Source organism: Cygnus olor, chromosome 7 (genome assembly GCF_009769625.2).
Source record: "Cygnus olor isolate bCygOlo1 chromosome 7, bCygOlo1.pri.v2, whole genome shotgun sequence".
NCBI classification, from domain to species: Eukaryota; Metazoa; Chordata; class Aves; order Anseriformes; family Anatidae; genus Cygnus; species Cygnus olor.
In genome coordinates, this window is record NC_049175.1 from 27,208,533 (window position 1) to 27,224,615 (window position 16,083).

Consider the following 16,083-nt stretch of genomic DNA (forward strand, 5'->3'; position numbering starts at 1 on the left):
AAATAATTAAAAATGGTGATGTGTGTCTTTTAGTGAGGCCATAGATGTGTCAGAACTTGATGGTCGGAAGAAATCCCATAATTGCAAGGCAGAGGTGACTGTTGATAGACAGCTTCTGGATGTTGAAGAAAGCTTCAAGGTGAAACAGACTTACACTTCTAATTCTGTACAATGAAAAATACTAGTATTGCAGTACCTATCGCTCACTCAGAACAAAGAGTGACATCTTGGGCCAAAAGGGTGCTTTGGGGTGCAGCTGGTCAAAGAACCTGCAGGACGGGGAGCAGTTTGATCTGATTCTGTGTGCATGGGCTGTGATTTCAAGTGCTTGGTATCACGTATCCATGGCTGTAATATACTGTAATTCAGGATCTTTTCAGAAATAGCCAGAAAGTTCATTATGGTAGAGTTCTTAATTTAGGAAAAAAAAAAAAAGTGCTAGATAAAAATGAGAGCTTTTTTTTTTTAGGAAATCGTAGCTCGCAGGTAGTAAAGCAGCTCTTGAAAGACTGCGTATTAGAGGTTGGATAAAATACATGCCATATATCAAATATGCTGTATTCCAATTTTTTCTGCTCTTGCCACTTTTTATTTGTAAGAGACAAGGATGGTTTTATAGCAGAGTTAAGGAATCTATTAGAAACAAGGAGACATCTTTCAAAAGCTGAAGCTGTGTTCAAACAAAGAAAATAAAAAGGAAAAAAAAAATACCCTCTCTCAAATTAAATTTTAAAGTATAATGAGGCTGGCCAAAAGGTATTCTGAGAAACAATTCACTAAAGACACGAGAGCCTATGATAAATCATTTATATTGAATCATTTCAGATACTTGCAGGAAATGGAAGTCCTGCCAGACAGACTGGAGAGCTGATGGATGGCCCAAGTGTGAAAGGAGCGCCCAGAGAAGATAAGGTGCAGAATGAAAGCTAGGTGATTTGTATGCAAGTTGACTTCCCTGAGAAGTCTTCGTGCAGGAACTTTACAGTTGAATCTTGAGAATCGGTTTCATACCGAAAAGTTGATAGAAGAGACTTTTAGAATCTTAAAAAAAAAAAAAAAAAAAAAAAAAAAAAATAGCTAACTGCCCAGTAGCAGATATTTGCCCAAGAGATTGTAAGGTAACTGCAAGTGAAAATGCTGATCTAGCAACTGTGATCCATTGCTTAAAGCTACCTCAGGATCAGAGGTATGAAAATAGGCAAACAATTTCAGTATCTTAAAAGCATTCCAGAAATAGTTGGGGTACCACAGACCAGCGAGTCTATACAGGTGAGTTGGTATGTATCATTACAAATAAACCCCACAGAATTGGTAAATATGTGGGCATATATCATTTATCGTGTGGTTTGGGAAAAGTGAACGTGTACACTTCAAATAGGTTGATGCTCTTCAGTCTTATGGCGGACGTGCAATTTGCTGGTTCTCGTCTGCCCCTTCAGCTTGTAGAATTGAAACTGCCAGTATCATAAAATCCAAAAAAGCAATTATTTATTCTACAATCATGTGTCTTTGTGAGGAATGTACGTACTTAATAACCAGAAGTTTAATGCCATACCACAGTGTAACTTTGTGTAAAACCCGTGGATGTTAATGAATAATTAGATCATAAGAAGTAGTGGACTGAAATCAACTGTATTGTACTGAGTACATTAAATATCCTATATGTGGTCAAAATCTGTGACTGCAAACCTATATTTAGATGTGAATGTTTGCTCAGTTTTGGTCAAGTCCTGACCGCAAGATGTAGGTAAAACTTGCTTTGTGGTGAGTGGTGGATGCGGCATGGTCAGCAGAGTCCTACGAAATCTGCCAAGTCTGAAATTTCTGCTGTCTTCATATGTGATTGGCATGAGTCAGGCTGGATGCCTGTGGCTTTTTTTAAATGTTACTGCCGATCTTGTTTCTTGGTAAGAGGATACGTAATGAATAAGGTATAGTGTCTTCCTTGTATCTGGTACAAGAGTTAGAGAAAAAAATTTCTTGGGACTAATTCTGGCTTTCTGCTAGCTCTTCTATGGGTGCAGTCTCTTTGAGACATTTAACTTTGTGTGTAGAGTGAAAGCATTTTTTTATGTTAAAAAATTTGTAATAATTTAAACATCATTTTTTTTCCTGCTAGTTTGTTGTATGTATATGAATTCATGATCTGAAAGAGAAAGTAGACATTTAATGAACTTTACATTTTCTGCAAAAGAGAAAAATACCTGATGAAAAGGAAGATATGCTTGATAGACTTGTTTTGATGACATCTCCCTTGAAAAAGTAAACAGTTGCACAAAGCAATAAGGCTGTCTGTTGTGAGGATTTTTTTCTGAGCTGCTTACCACCCTGAGCAGGAAGGATTTGCATTTCGACTGTATATAAAGTTGCTGATGATCTGTGGGTATTTGAAAAGATAAGTGACTGAAAAAAAGCCTTGAACGTTGATCTTTGTAAAATGTTAATACTATAACAATGGTGAAATAGTTTTGAAGTAAAACAGGTTTACTAGACCAGAAAAAAGGCCTTCTCCTGCATCTCTCAGCTATGTACCAGTTTTGTACCAAGGAATCATAAAATGGGGAAAAGTCACAAAAGAGGTCAGGTTCCTTCCACTGAAACATTTTCTTTGACAAAATCTGTTTTCTGTAGGCCATGGGGAGATGCATGTGCAGATACATTTATTCTAGTCTTTTTAAAACCTAAAACATCAAGTTTGCGCTGTTGTTTTCTTGCACGCGTTGTCATATGGAAGAAAACATATGCTTGTAGGTGGGTGCTGCTAAACCTGCATGCTTCAGAAAAGTATTCAGAAACCCGTTCATCTTCACCATCATTTATAATGTTCCATGCTTGCCATTAATCATACCAATTCAACCCCAAAATATCTAGCTGTGGTATAAGGGGGCTGGGTTTAAATTAGCCTTTACCAAACAGTGTAACAGGATGTTTGTAATGGGCTGATGGATGTGTGGGTTTTGTTTTTGCTTTAACTCAGCTTTCACCATGGACTTCTAAAGGATTTCTGATAGAAAGCATCACTTTGCTTATTTACATGTCATACTAACAGTGTAATATAAAGAATTTAATACCTTGTTGAGGTCCAGAAGTGTGAGCTGCTTAATGCATTTGCTAACTCTTTGGCTCATTTATCCTCTCATGACAGCAATAACAAAATACGGAAATTTTGGTCTTCAAGATGTACATTAGCTTCAAGCATTTATGGGGAGCAAGGGGGAAAGTGTTATAGTTGCTTTAAAAATCTTTTATGGAGCTTGTTAAGCACCATTTCCTCTTAAGGTTATTTGCTATACAGTAGTCTTCATGGAAATACATTTTCCTAATCAAGTAAACCTGTATTTTGATCACAAAATACAATAAAATGTAAATTATTATCTTTCCCATTCCTCCTCCTGTCGCCATTCCTTCTGCTCTCTTCCCTGCATGTTGACATCTTTGGTGATTTATATATTTCAGGGAATCAGATGTATTTTCACTTAGCGCTTATGTTAGCAGCTCCTGCACTTGATATTCTGCAAGCTTGTTTGTGCTGGTGACATCTTCTCGCAGCATATTTTAGCTGTACGTCCACATTCGCACCACTGTTGCCAGATCTTGCTGTTTGCTTGGTAGCTGCTCTGCGCTCGTTTCATACTGCTGTGTCGCAGTGCAGAAAATCAGTATGTAATACAGCTTCTGGAGGGGATCGATACCTCTGAAGTTAGCGAGAAGCCTGGAAAAACACATGCCGAAGTGTGCTGCCTGCGCTGCTGTGTGAATTGCAATAGTTTACTGAGTAGGTTCTTGTTTTAAAATCCACCATTTGTCATTTTTCTCCCTCGTTATTTAAAATAACGAAGCAATCTCTTCTTGGTGTGTATTTCCTCAGTCTTGCACGTACCCTGCTAGTGTGGCAGAGCAGTGTTTGTCTTGCATAACTGAAGATGTCTGCAATATGGATGTCTACTTGTGAATTATGTGCTTCTGTTATGATGGATGTCTAGTCAGTACAGGCAGCAAAGTCTAGCAAATTATTCACTTCAGCCTAGAGGGAGACTTCAGACAATGAATTCAAATGTTTGTAAACATCTGAGCTTAAGCAAAAGAACCCCCCTCTGGGACCTAATGGATTTGTGGACACAAGTTGAACATGGAAATGTTATTTTTCTGTAGCTCATGCATCATGTGAATAAGGAATGAGAACTCTGTTACTTTAGGAGCGAGGAATTTTCCTTTCAGACTGGGAACTTAAAGTCTGTGGGCATCTTTGTTTCTGGTTTAAATTCAAGAGAGAGAAAACCTTGACTCGTCCCAAGTGACTCACGGGCTATTTACCCATCAAGTGTGTAGTGGGGTAACTCACCTGGACTCCTCTGGCAGGTTCAGGTGGGTGCTCCTTATCCTCAGCCGCTGGGTAATGTAAGTGTTTCTGGGTGCCACTGAGCACTTTCCTATTTCAGTAATGCATGTTGCACACATTGTCTGTCCGGTTGTGTGGGCGCCTTCTCAGCATGAGTAGTAATACTAGCTTCCTCATGCCGTGGCTGTCTGTGGAAGCTGTGGGTTCTCTAAACACCTTTCACAACCCTTCCCTGTTAAATGCTCGGTGTGTAGCGCATCTGAGAGCTGCACACCTCTTCAAACCCTGCTGCTGCAGTCACCTGTGGCTGTTTTGGGATGTGAGTGGTGTGCAGGCTTGGAGCCTGCTCTGCATCTGCATTCAGCCCTAGTCACCACAGCCTGAAGCGTCACACCTCAGTTTAAATGCTAAATCCCACAGAACTGAAGAAGAACTGAAGAATTATGGCATTAATTTGAGAGGCATCTTACGTGATTTCAAGCAATGCCTAGGTCCTGGGCAGGTGTGCTGCATAGGGAAGAATTATGCTCTATATAAGAAAAAGAAGAGTAGTCTGTGAGTGGTCGTGTTGGGTTAACCTGTTGGCACGTGTACACCTGCAGGGTTCATTTGGGCTATTTTTATCCGTAGTACTCAGCTGACCTTCATTGATGCAGTGACGTTTACTCTTGTCCTTCTTGACATGTCAATATTTTTGTAGCCTTCTGTCAAAATATCACTGTAAAACTGAGCTTGAGAAACAGTCCTGAAATTGATGAGTATTGATTTAATAAACACTCTAGTAAGCATGGGTGAGGTGGGCATCGCTTCTGGGCTGTGTGATTTTCTAAGAGGCAGCTGTCACTGTCACCACCCCCTAGTTTACTGAAGTACCTTGGAGCTTGAGGTAGGTCTAATAAAGCCTTTACTCCCTGTGAGATTTTTAACAACTTCACTGTCTGTTTTGCTGTTTTGAATTTTGCCTTGTATTGCCCAGTACTTAATATAAAATAATTATGATAAATTATTATTTATCATTTGTATTGCAGCAGCTATGAAAGGAGCTAACTTACAGAGCTGGCATTATACCCTGGAGTTCCTGGGACTGCGCGGTGTGAGTGCTGCTGCATCCCCCTCCTTCCCCCCATGCCTTCCTTCCTGCTGTAAAACTGGATTGAAAGTATAAAGAAGCTTTTTGCGTGTGTTTCTCCTACGTGAGAAACTCAGATTTTGCTGTGGCAGACAGAGAACAACATAGGAAACCATCCCTCAATGGATTTGCCCAGTGTTGAGCAGCTAGAATTGAAATTACAGGACGATTTATGAGAGCTGATCGTGCTTTCAGTAAGCAGTGTAACTACTGCAAAAGTATAGTGAGATTACCGGCAATGTAAAGTGTGCTGTACTTCTGTTTAAAAATAGTTTGCTGCTTCTGTGTACCCATCAGTAAGCCATTTGTTCCAAGGAAGTAAAAAGAGAAGGTATTTTGAACAATGCATGCAATACTGCTCGCCAGTCAACCACAGAATTTGGATTTGCTTTCCTTGGAAAACTCTAAATTGCTGCAATCCTCTGTTTTTGTAGTTTCCCACTGATAACGCTGAATGCTTGTGTAGGTGTTGCAGAGATTATACAATCTTCCTGAAGCATACATCTGAACTTCACAGATTTGTATTTAAAGAGGCAGTGTTGAAATATTTCATCATTGTTACTTGCTAAAAGAATATTGTTCTCATGCTTGTTTCTCATGCTTGTTTTTCTTCTCAGAAAGAGCAGTTGGAGCGAGTTGACCAGGGAGGTGGTGGTGTCACCGTCCATGGGGGTGTTCAAGGAAAGGTTGGATGTAGTGCTTAGGGACGTGGTTTAGTGGGTGACATTGCTGGTAGGGGGATGGTTGGACCAGATGATCTTGGAGGGCTTTTCCAACCTTAATAATTCTGTGATTCTGTAATTCTGTATGGACATTGGGTCCCAGTCCTGCTTCTCCAGTATTGTTTTTCTTCCCACACGCTGGTACCCAAGCCTGTACTTTTAGCAAACCAAATTTATTCAGTGAGATGGGCAAGATAGCTCTTCCTGGTGCCTTTTTGCAGAGGGATAGCCCTCCAGTAGTTACTTCTTACTTAAACACTGGTTCTGAAAATTGTCAAAGGTTTGGTGTTTTCTTACTAGCGTTCTTCTGAGCTGCTGTGCAGTTTGAGAAGTTGTCCCTGCCTGATAGATCCAGCAAGCCAAACAGTGACCTGCTGTTACTAACAAGCAAAGAGCTGTTGAGTAGGTGGTGTTGGAGCTGAAGAAAAAGCCAGTAATGTATATTAAGAGTCTGCTGTGTGTGGCTTTACCCAGTGATAAGGAATCCAGAGGAATGATTTGGAGCTTCTGAATGGGGGTTGACTTCAATTAAGGGAGCAAAAAATGTATTGTTTTATTCTTTTGTTTGGATTGTTTTGTTTGCTTGTTTGTTTAAATGTGTTAGAGGAAGCAGATAAAACTGCCTGTAGCCTTGTGAATTTATTCCAGAGTGGGATGAAATTTCCTGGCGCTTGGTGGAGCGGGGTCTGTGGATGTTACTGGTACCATCCTCTTCTCTCGTACTCTGTGCCTTTCCTGAAATCCCTGGGAGGTGAGGAGATTTATATTCAGAGGAAAGACTAAAGGTATGTCCCACCTCATTCTCGCCAGCAAGCGGTGGCCGTGGCCGTCCTGTTCCCTGTGCCCTGCTTCTTGTCCTGCACGCTGCCCTGGATTTCGCCTGGATTTCACCTCCCCTCCAGCCCTGCAGGGCCCTCTCTGCAGTGGGGCAGGGAGAGGAAATGGGCCAATTCCTCCCTGCGCAAGCAGCTGGGCAGCGGTGGCTGGAATTAATTGCTGATGTACGCTGCCCATGTTTTTCTTCTCTTGTCGCTTCCTTTGCAGCTGTGACAGGGCAGGTTTTCAGGTTTTGAAAACAGCATAGACCTTCTCAGCGGTAGTGATGCAGAGGTGCTGAAATACATGTGCTTATTTGGGTTTGCATGTGAAATAAAGCATCTCCTAAGCACTAGCAGCAAATGCTGCTAACGTCAGTATCCAGATTCTGACTATACCTTCCAAAAGTCATCTCTGACTTAGGATTTCCAGTTTGAGAAGTTCCTCAAGGGAGATTTGGGCTTCTGAATGCAACATGCAATATTTTCAGAAATTAAGTTGCTTCGAGGAGTCTTCACTTGAGCGCTGAAAGTAATCAGTTCTGAAAATGTTTGTCTTCCATCTTTGGAAGACATGTCTTTGGTGTAATAGCTCCAAGGCTATCACACCAAATGGACTGACACTGCTGTATCCAAATGTGAAACATTCAAACTGCTAAAAGTCATGTTGTGGGCCAGCAGTTATGGGAAATTTATCATGGTGTTGGAAAATATGTGTGTTATCAACAGTGCTGCACGTCTGCCTCGAGGCTTCCCCCAGACCATAAAAATTCAAAAACAAACCACCCATCACAAATCACAAAATGCTGTCAAAAGTAGGTTCTGAACATGAGAGATGTCAGGAGCTGCCGCTTGCTGGTTTTAGTTTTAAAATCAGTGGAAAAATGTGTAATATCTACCATTTGAAGATAATATTTTGCTAGCTTCCACCCTGCAAATCCCACAGATATTTTTCCTCTTGTTTATTAAACTGTTCTAAATGCATTTGTTTTATGGAAATTGTTAGGCCTCCCCTATTAGCAAGCTTATGCTGGCATGCAGTTTACCCAAGAGAACATCTCTAAGCTGTAGTAACAAAACCACTTTTGCCTAAACTACAACCTTCCTAGGGATTTTGCTGATACATAGAATCACATATTGTAAATTTATAGAGTGTGAGATGTATAGAATGAATTATTTATTTAAACAAATGCTAGAGAAAGTGGTTTTGTTTGTTTTTGTTTTTTAGACCTGGTCGCAATAACTAAATAAATGAAGTTGTACAAATACACTGAAAATGTCCTCACAAGCTTGTGTTGTGCAATTACTTCTACTACAAGACGAGTATTTAAAAGGTCCTGAACCTTATTTGTGGTAAGAAATACTGCGCAGGGTGAGGAAGGGATGACAGACCAAGATCTTAAAAATAAAATAAATAAAAAGTTACACAACTCTCGTGAGGAGGCAGGCTTCCAGTCACAGTACCCACATCTGCCAAATTTGCAGAGGCTTTGGGGAGACCTGGGGGACTACACTTGTAACAAATACAGAGGTGCGCGCCTTACTTTAGCCTCTCATGCAAGAGATTGCTACTGCTAACTAACATCTATCATGCCGAGCACTGTGCATGGAGACGACAAACCCAGCCTGGCTCACATGACAGGCAGGAGTTGGGCTGTAGTAACTCGATTGTAAGTCTGAGCCCAAGAGTCAAGCATGCTCAAGCCATGGTTGCTACTTCAAAGAGTAAAGGGTGGGTCTTACAAAGTCTTCTGGTCTGTATAGCTACACAAGTTAACTGCTGTGAAAGTCATATATTATGCCTATATATGTATATATTCGTATGCTCATATTTTATTTTAAATATACACACAGCATAGGCACCCTGTGCTCTCTCTGTCATACTAAGCACTTTTTTGGCAGGTAACAGAAGTTATGGAAACAATTAAAATTCCTCTGCAACATTGGATTGCTTACTTGTTTGGAAGAGTGGGTGGTGTTGGGGTGGGGGGAAAAAAGACAGATCTGTACTTCAAAACAAAAGCGTGAAAGCGTTCTGAACTGTTTTTACCAGGAGGTCTTCTCTCAGTTTGTGTTTTGACAGAAAGGCTTGAGTATCAGGAACACAGCTCTGGGTTTTGTACTGTGGTGTGTCTGAATGATAAATATTTAAGAAATCATAGAGCTGCAGTTGTTTTTATGGCCAGTACTGTGTCTGTATCTACTTCAAGGCACTGAGCAATGTATGAAAACAGCGCTCTTAGCTTCCCCCCCAGTGCAAGGGGCTGTTAAAACAAGGCTTAGGAGCAGGTTGGTTTCTGCTCTGGCTTCATGCCCTGTCTTTCCTAATGTACTTTAATCTCGTCCCTGTCTAACTGAGATTAAAAGTGGCAAAAAGCAGTTTTAAGAACAGAGAGAGTAGGTGGGCAGTGTAATATTATCCTGTTGGGAACATCTCGATTCAGGGAGTCTGCGGCTGCATTTGCCTGTGGGTTACGTGACAGGTCAGTGGCGTGATGGACTTTGCAAACCTGCGAGTGAGTTCGTGTTTGTGAATCCTGCAGCTGCGGTTTTTCTCCACCCCTTTCTCATGAATAAACTTGAACACTCCTTAGGGGAAGGTTTCTCTGGAGTTGCCACATCTGATGTTATCTTTTCAAACGGTGGTCACTGTCTGTTGGCATTTCTGCGGTGATGGGGAGGAGTAGTGCAGCGTGCCTCCGTGCAGTGAGAAGCAGCATCAGCGAGGAGTCACGGTGCTGTGACAAGAGCAAACCACACCAAATCTAACACTGTTGTCAGGAGGAGCCTGTGGGTTTGGTTCTCAACACCTGTATTTGTTTGTTTTGCTTTTATTTTTTTGCCAGCCAGTGACTGTGAGGTGAGAAGTGTTTGGTCAGTCACTGTGAAATACTCCCTGAAAAGATTTTCATCTTACCAGCAACTCCATATCTCAAAGTGTTTGCAAGTTCATTGTCTTAACCAACCACCTGACTTGCCACATGAAGTTATGTGCAATTAATAAATGTTTTGGATTGTTCTGCATGCAACTTGCACACCATGGTTGACCAATCAAATACATGACTTAGTAGTGCTGGAGCTCGAGACATCGTTGCGTGAACTTTGTGTAAGAGTGGGTTCATTCAATAAAAAATAAAAGGAGCATTTAAAGAGCCTTTTATTCCTGTCATAAAGATGCTTTGTGCTATTGCTGTTGTGTATTTGACAGAACAGTCGGGGATGGATGCTGAAGAAAATTGTCATGTATTTTGATTATCTTCTATTTCAAACTTCTGTGATTTTTGTCTTCAGAGTAGCGTCATGGCTGGTGAGTTACAATTTTTGTGTTTTGAGTGTGGTTTTCCAGTGCAATTGGTATCTGTGTAGTCCTTAAGTCAGCTGTTCCCTGCTTGCCTCAGTTGTTCTACATTTGTTTGTTTTGGTTAGTTGGTCTTTGATGAACATGGGATTTAGTTTTGCTTCTGTTTAAGTGGAACAGAGTGCCAGCTTTGAGAGGACTGGCCGCTGGATTTCAAGTGTATGCTGTGACCGTGTCAAGCACAGGACTGATCTTGCTGTGGCACAATATCATAGTTTGCTGTACTGGCCTTACAGATTTCAGTTTTAATTCTATAGAATAAAACAAATATTTCTGTATGGCTGAGCACAAATAAGTAATTTTGATTTAATTCGCAAGATGCGTTTTAATATATGGCTCTAAAATACAGCACAGTACTGGTCATGGAGCTACAGCAACTGTTGCACTCTATGTCCATATCTCGGTTTATTATATCAAAGCAGTTCAGCTTCCGTGAGTATATGTGCTAATGGGCTTTTATCATGTGTATAAGTAGTAGCAAACAAGATATTCTTCTGTATCAGCCGTTGCAGTAAGAGATAGAGTCTATTCTCTTGGAAAGCTATAGGAGAATGTGTGAAACAGCATTCATTAATGTATACTATAATAGCATTGAATGTCTTAGATTATGTCAAGTAGATTTCTTATGATAAGCACATCATGAAATATGTTCATTTTGCCTATCAAATTGGATTTTTGGGAGGGGGGAGGGAAGAAAAGCCCTCAAGCATTTTGAAATTCATAAACGTGAGCTGTGGAGAAAAAACTAAGAAAAAACTTCTGTTAGATGCTTAAATATGTTTTCAAAATCTGGAATTAAGTCTTTTTAATGCAGCTTTGAGATGCGCAGTACTAATCTCAGAGTTTTCTATGGACGTGTAGAGCTTAGCTGAAGCATCGGATGCTCAGCTCTGGCACTAGTTGTTTTTTTTTTTTTGCATTGTTTCCACATTCTGGCACTCCACTCCGTTTCCTCGCCTCGCTGAGCACTGCGAGGGACATAAATTGACATAACTAGATTTCTCTGACTTGTGCAGGGGAAGCGGCCTGAAAGATAAACTTTAACCTATCATCCTGTCAACAAATTTACATTGTTGTGGGAGTAAGGATTTACGTACTGTATAGTCAAAAATAGTATACAGGGACAATGCATTAAGATGAAAATAAACAAAAAGTGCGTGTTTGAAGTTGTATTTTTCAGCCTAAAAATGAGGTAAGCATTCCACTATCTGATTTGCTTTTCCATAATTTTGTCAAAAGAAAAGTTCTGAACACTTTCTCCATCCTGAAGTGAAAAGCTCTGAACTGCAACAAGAGATGAAAAAATTCATGGGAAAGTTATGAAAAAATTTGATCTGTCACTATGATTTTGTGACAGCCAACCCTTTCTTAGCAGCCTGTACTGTGTTTTAGGCATGCCACGGTTTAGTTGTGCAGTCCTGGGAAATTAATCTCCTATTGAATGCTCTCTTCCTTTATTAAGGCTAATGGGAGTCATGTGTTTATGTCAGCGGGAAAGCAGACCCTTAAAAATCTTTCTGGTAGATTTGGTAGAAACAGAGCTCACGTTCATTATTGCTTTGTTCTGGGCAATCGAAGGTCTCATTAGCGGGATGTTAATTAAGTTCAGTGCACTTTATTGGGCGAGAGGATATGGTTGAAAATATAAAATGAGTGACTTCTCGATTTTTATCATTTCCTGTATGGTTGAATTAATTTCTCTGTCTGTTGTGTCCTTTCTCCTGTCCTTAAATATTGTCTGTAATCACCTCCTGTGCTTAAATATCACCTGCAGTGGCTGTTACCCATAACCTGGTGCTGACATAGGTAGCAGCAGAAGCTAGGCTGGGGGGCAATGGGATGGGTCGGGGTGGACCACAGCAGGTCCCATCCAGCTCCTGCTGAGGAATAAACACGACTTTAAACAAATACACTGGAAATGGCCCTTGGGCAGCAAAGCAGGAGAGCATGGGCCAAGCAGGCCTATGCGTGGTCAGCTCGCCCCTAGCACTAAGAGCAATGGGGCGGCTGAGCGGGCCTACACCCCACAAAGCCCAGCCCTGGACCCGTGACACACGGTGGGAAGGCTCCGGAAACACTGCTTTTTGGTGTTTTATCTCACTGAGGCAACCACAAGTGAACAATGGGCTGTTAAAGCAGGGGAACAGTGAGAGCTTTGCGGCTAACCCAATATTTACTTTGTTCCGCAGGCGGTGCTGCAGGGAGATGTGGGCAGGGCCGCAGAAGTAACGTGGTAGCTGGCCTGCGGGACTGAGCTGGTCTGGGGTGCGAGACAGGAGGGTGGTGGCAGTGTCAGCTTTGGGAGCTTCCTGCCGGGGCTTCCTGTTGTAAAGGGACAAAAATAAATGGAGAAATCAAGGGTGTTGACATAGCAAGAGCGTGGTTTTTCTTCCCGGTACAAATTCTGTCGTATTCTTTCTGCAGCACTCACCACAAAACTATTACTGCATTGATTGTTGTCATTGGGACTGTAATAGTGTCTGAAAATGGCTTAATCACTAAAGTGCCTGTTTACAAACAAGAAGGTGTTGACCTTTCCTGTTTTATTTGGGATCGAACAGTCAGGCTTTTACCTCACCGCACAGACCGCAGGCTCGCTGTTCTCCTCAATGTAGTCTTTGGAGCCATCGTCCTGCCTCAGACTGGGCACGTCTGTAAGTAATTTGATAAATTACACCACTGATATCTCAGAGATCAGAGAGTCAAACTTGCTCTGCTGTGAATTTGCTTAGTTTCAGAGAAATGAGAATACAGGGGAATGCTTCAGTCTACAAACAAGGTGCCGTCCAGCTGTGTGCACAGACTGGGTCTCTTGAAGGTGCACTTGTAATTCACTTTATTAGATACGCTTTTATCTCAGTGTTGGTTAAAATGTTAAATTGTGGGGGAGATGTACGTTTTGAGGAAGTTCACAAGGGACGCAACACTCAGATGTTTTGACAGTATCTCCTCCTTTATAAAACGGAAGCAAGTTTTCTTGATCCCTCAGCCTTCACTCACACACCGTTAACTACCAAAACCAGAAACCAGTCCTCCTGTTGAGTTTCTTTCTTTCCTGGATAAAATTTTTCTGCCTCCACTGCAGCAGGAGGAGCCCATGCAGTACCTGAGCAGTTCATCTGTCTGGACATGGTCCTGGGCAACCTGCTCCAGGTTGAGCAGGAGGGTTGGACCAGACAGCCTCCAGAGGTCCCTGCCAACCTCAGCCATTCTGTGATTGAGTGTTATGTAGGTCAGTTGGTGTGTCCATTACAAAAAATAACAAGCGATGAAACTTGTTTTCCCTTCTGCACCAGTATACTTGTGGCATCCTGAGATTATTTTTTTAATTTGCTTTTCTCAAGATATTTAATAATGAGGAATTGTGGCATTCGCTTTGGGCATTTGCCTACTCATTATGTAAATATATTCCCCTGTGCCCTGACTTGGAGCCTGCTGGAAGTCTCCTAGCCAGTGCCCTGGTTTTACAGCTTTTGGGTTGCATCTGAGGGTCCAGTCCTGGGGACTTGGCCATCAGTTTGATGGGGGCAAAGCACGCTCTTGATGTGGGAAGAGACATTTAAAAGATATGATGTACACCTCTTTTTTTTCAGATGGGGAAAAACAAGCTATGGTAGCAGCTGTACCATGTGAGAGAGTGTGTCATGAGCCTGCTGGGCAAAGGCATAGTGAGGGGCATTATTTCACTGGGAGGTTGGCACTGGCCATGGCCCTCTGGAATGGTCACAAAGGATTTTCTGTTCAGCATCTAACGCAGCAAGAACATTCATATGTTTGCAGAGGGTTTCCATGGAAACCGTGTAAACTGTGATGCTAGCACACAGAGGCAAAGGTTATACTATTGTAGAGGCCCTTTTGTATCCTCCTTAATGTTTCAGAGCAGCTATATTTCTTAACTGATACTCTGAGCACACATTTTGTTCAGATTTTTTTCGTTGACTGAGCATTTGTCATAGCTGTACTGAGGAGGTCAGATGAGCTGCAAGAATAACAATGAATATGTTATTTTTTAAAACGTAGAATCGCTTGAATATATGATTTGAATTGATTTGTCTTTCTGTTAGTGATAATGATGCAGTTGGAAATGAAAGAACAGGGCATGGAAGAAAAAAAAATCAAGCTATTCTACTAATACAGTTCCCAGTTCTGTTAAGTGCTTTTTTTGTTCAGGTACAACCAACACTGAGGTCATTGTTCACTGGCACTTGGGGAATTCTGAATGCTTGTCTTCTCCCTGAAGTGTGAACCTCTGCTATTTATAGATACCAGTTGTAACACTGTTTAGTATGCTTTGATGGCTCATGCTGTCTTTATACTACATATTTAAATTTTCAAACGTATCTATTGCATTGTTTGCTCACATTTCAGGAAATACTACCACCACAGGCGCAAATGCTATTTGTTGTTAAAGGAAACATGATTATCCAAGTACACATTGGACTGTCCCTGTCTGCAAAATTGTGCTTGCTATCCTCCTTTACAGGTTAAGCTTAATTTTAATGGGAGTTGTTGGTTGGGTTTTTTGTGTTTTTTTTTTGACTGAACTAAGTTCTGTACTTGTGTCTGGGCTCACACTGCATGTCAGCAAGAGCTCCAGCTCACTTGGTGCTCTAAGAAATTGAGGTCTTCTGTGATCACACTGTGTACATATTCATTCCTGCCATGTAGCTATCTGAACCTGTTGGTTACTTTAAGCCAAACTTGGTACCCGTTGCTAGAAAATAATTCTCTAATGCATTACAAAAATTGATACCTGTTTAGAAGAGAAGGTTGTAGGATTTTGATGCTTAGGTTGCAATGAGGTGTAAGTTGCTCATTCCATCTGATTATAGGTCAGTGACAAAAAAAAATCAGTCCAGTAAAAGTGGACGCACTTAAACTCATGATCAAATTTTCAGAACAAAGAGACAACTTCAATGTAAAGTGTTTTATATTTTATTGCAAAATGCGCAAAACAACTTAGGAGTACACATAATGCAGGCAAGTAACCTAAAGGCATTGATTGCATTTCCAAACAACATAGTTTTGAGAACAGTCACTATTGTGCTGTCACAATAAATGAGGCAGCACTTGGTAATTACTTTTCCTTGTGTATGTCCCGTACATGGATGAAAATAATACTGTGACAGCTGCCTTAGAGCAGTTACTGTTGTGGGCAGTAGTTTCTGACACAGAGTGAGAGGGTGCAATGTGCTGTTAGCTCACGAGAGCTGTTGACCTATCTTTGGGCTTTTGGGTACACTGGGCTCCTTGCTGCCCCATCACAGGGTGGATTTGTTTATTTACTTATTGTTCTCTATCACATGCTTTGTTATTTTAGGTATCATATTTATAATTATTAAAAGCTTTGTATCCAATGTCTCATTAATGTGACAGTTGAGAATAACTTCAAAAAATAAAAAAAAAAAATTGACCACTTGGAATAGTTCCACCCATTTTAGTTTTTGAGAAACCACAGGTCTTGTTGCCCAAAATCACCGGATTACAAACACCACTTTCAATGTGACATGAAAACGAACACAGGATACACGTAATGAAAACCTGTCTTCAAGTTTCATATTGTGTAATTGCTCTGAATGAGGGGCAGGGGTTGTGCACCAGGTAGGAGTGTTTTTCATTATGAATCCCAGCATTCTGAGCTCGAAGCCAGAAGTCACAGGAAACAGTCTGTTCATTCAGCACAAAACTTCGCATACTTTCCTTCACCTCTTTCTAACTGC

The 16,083-nt window shown here is 41.1% G+C and overlaps 1 protein-coding gene across 12 annotated transcripts in view; it reads left to right on the plus strand.

The window, feature by feature from the left end:
• The window catches only part of ADD3 (adducin 3), a 99,481-nt gene that overhangs the window by 43,950 nt on the left and 39,448 nt on the right, over positions 1–16,083 (plus strand). The window contains exon 3 of one of the 12 annotated variants that reach the window (XM_040563275.1): positions 10,214–10,312. The exons of 8 other annotated variants lie outside the window; for them this stretch is intronic. The gene's annotated coding sequence lies outside the window, so the exon portion shown is untranslated. Of the gene's footprint in view, positions 1–10,213; positions 10,313–11,072; positions 11,108–12,715; positions 13,018–16,083 lie in introns of those variants that run through there. 3 more of the 12 variants (XM_040563279.1, XM_040563276.1, XM_040563283.1) reach the window with 3 other exon arrangements.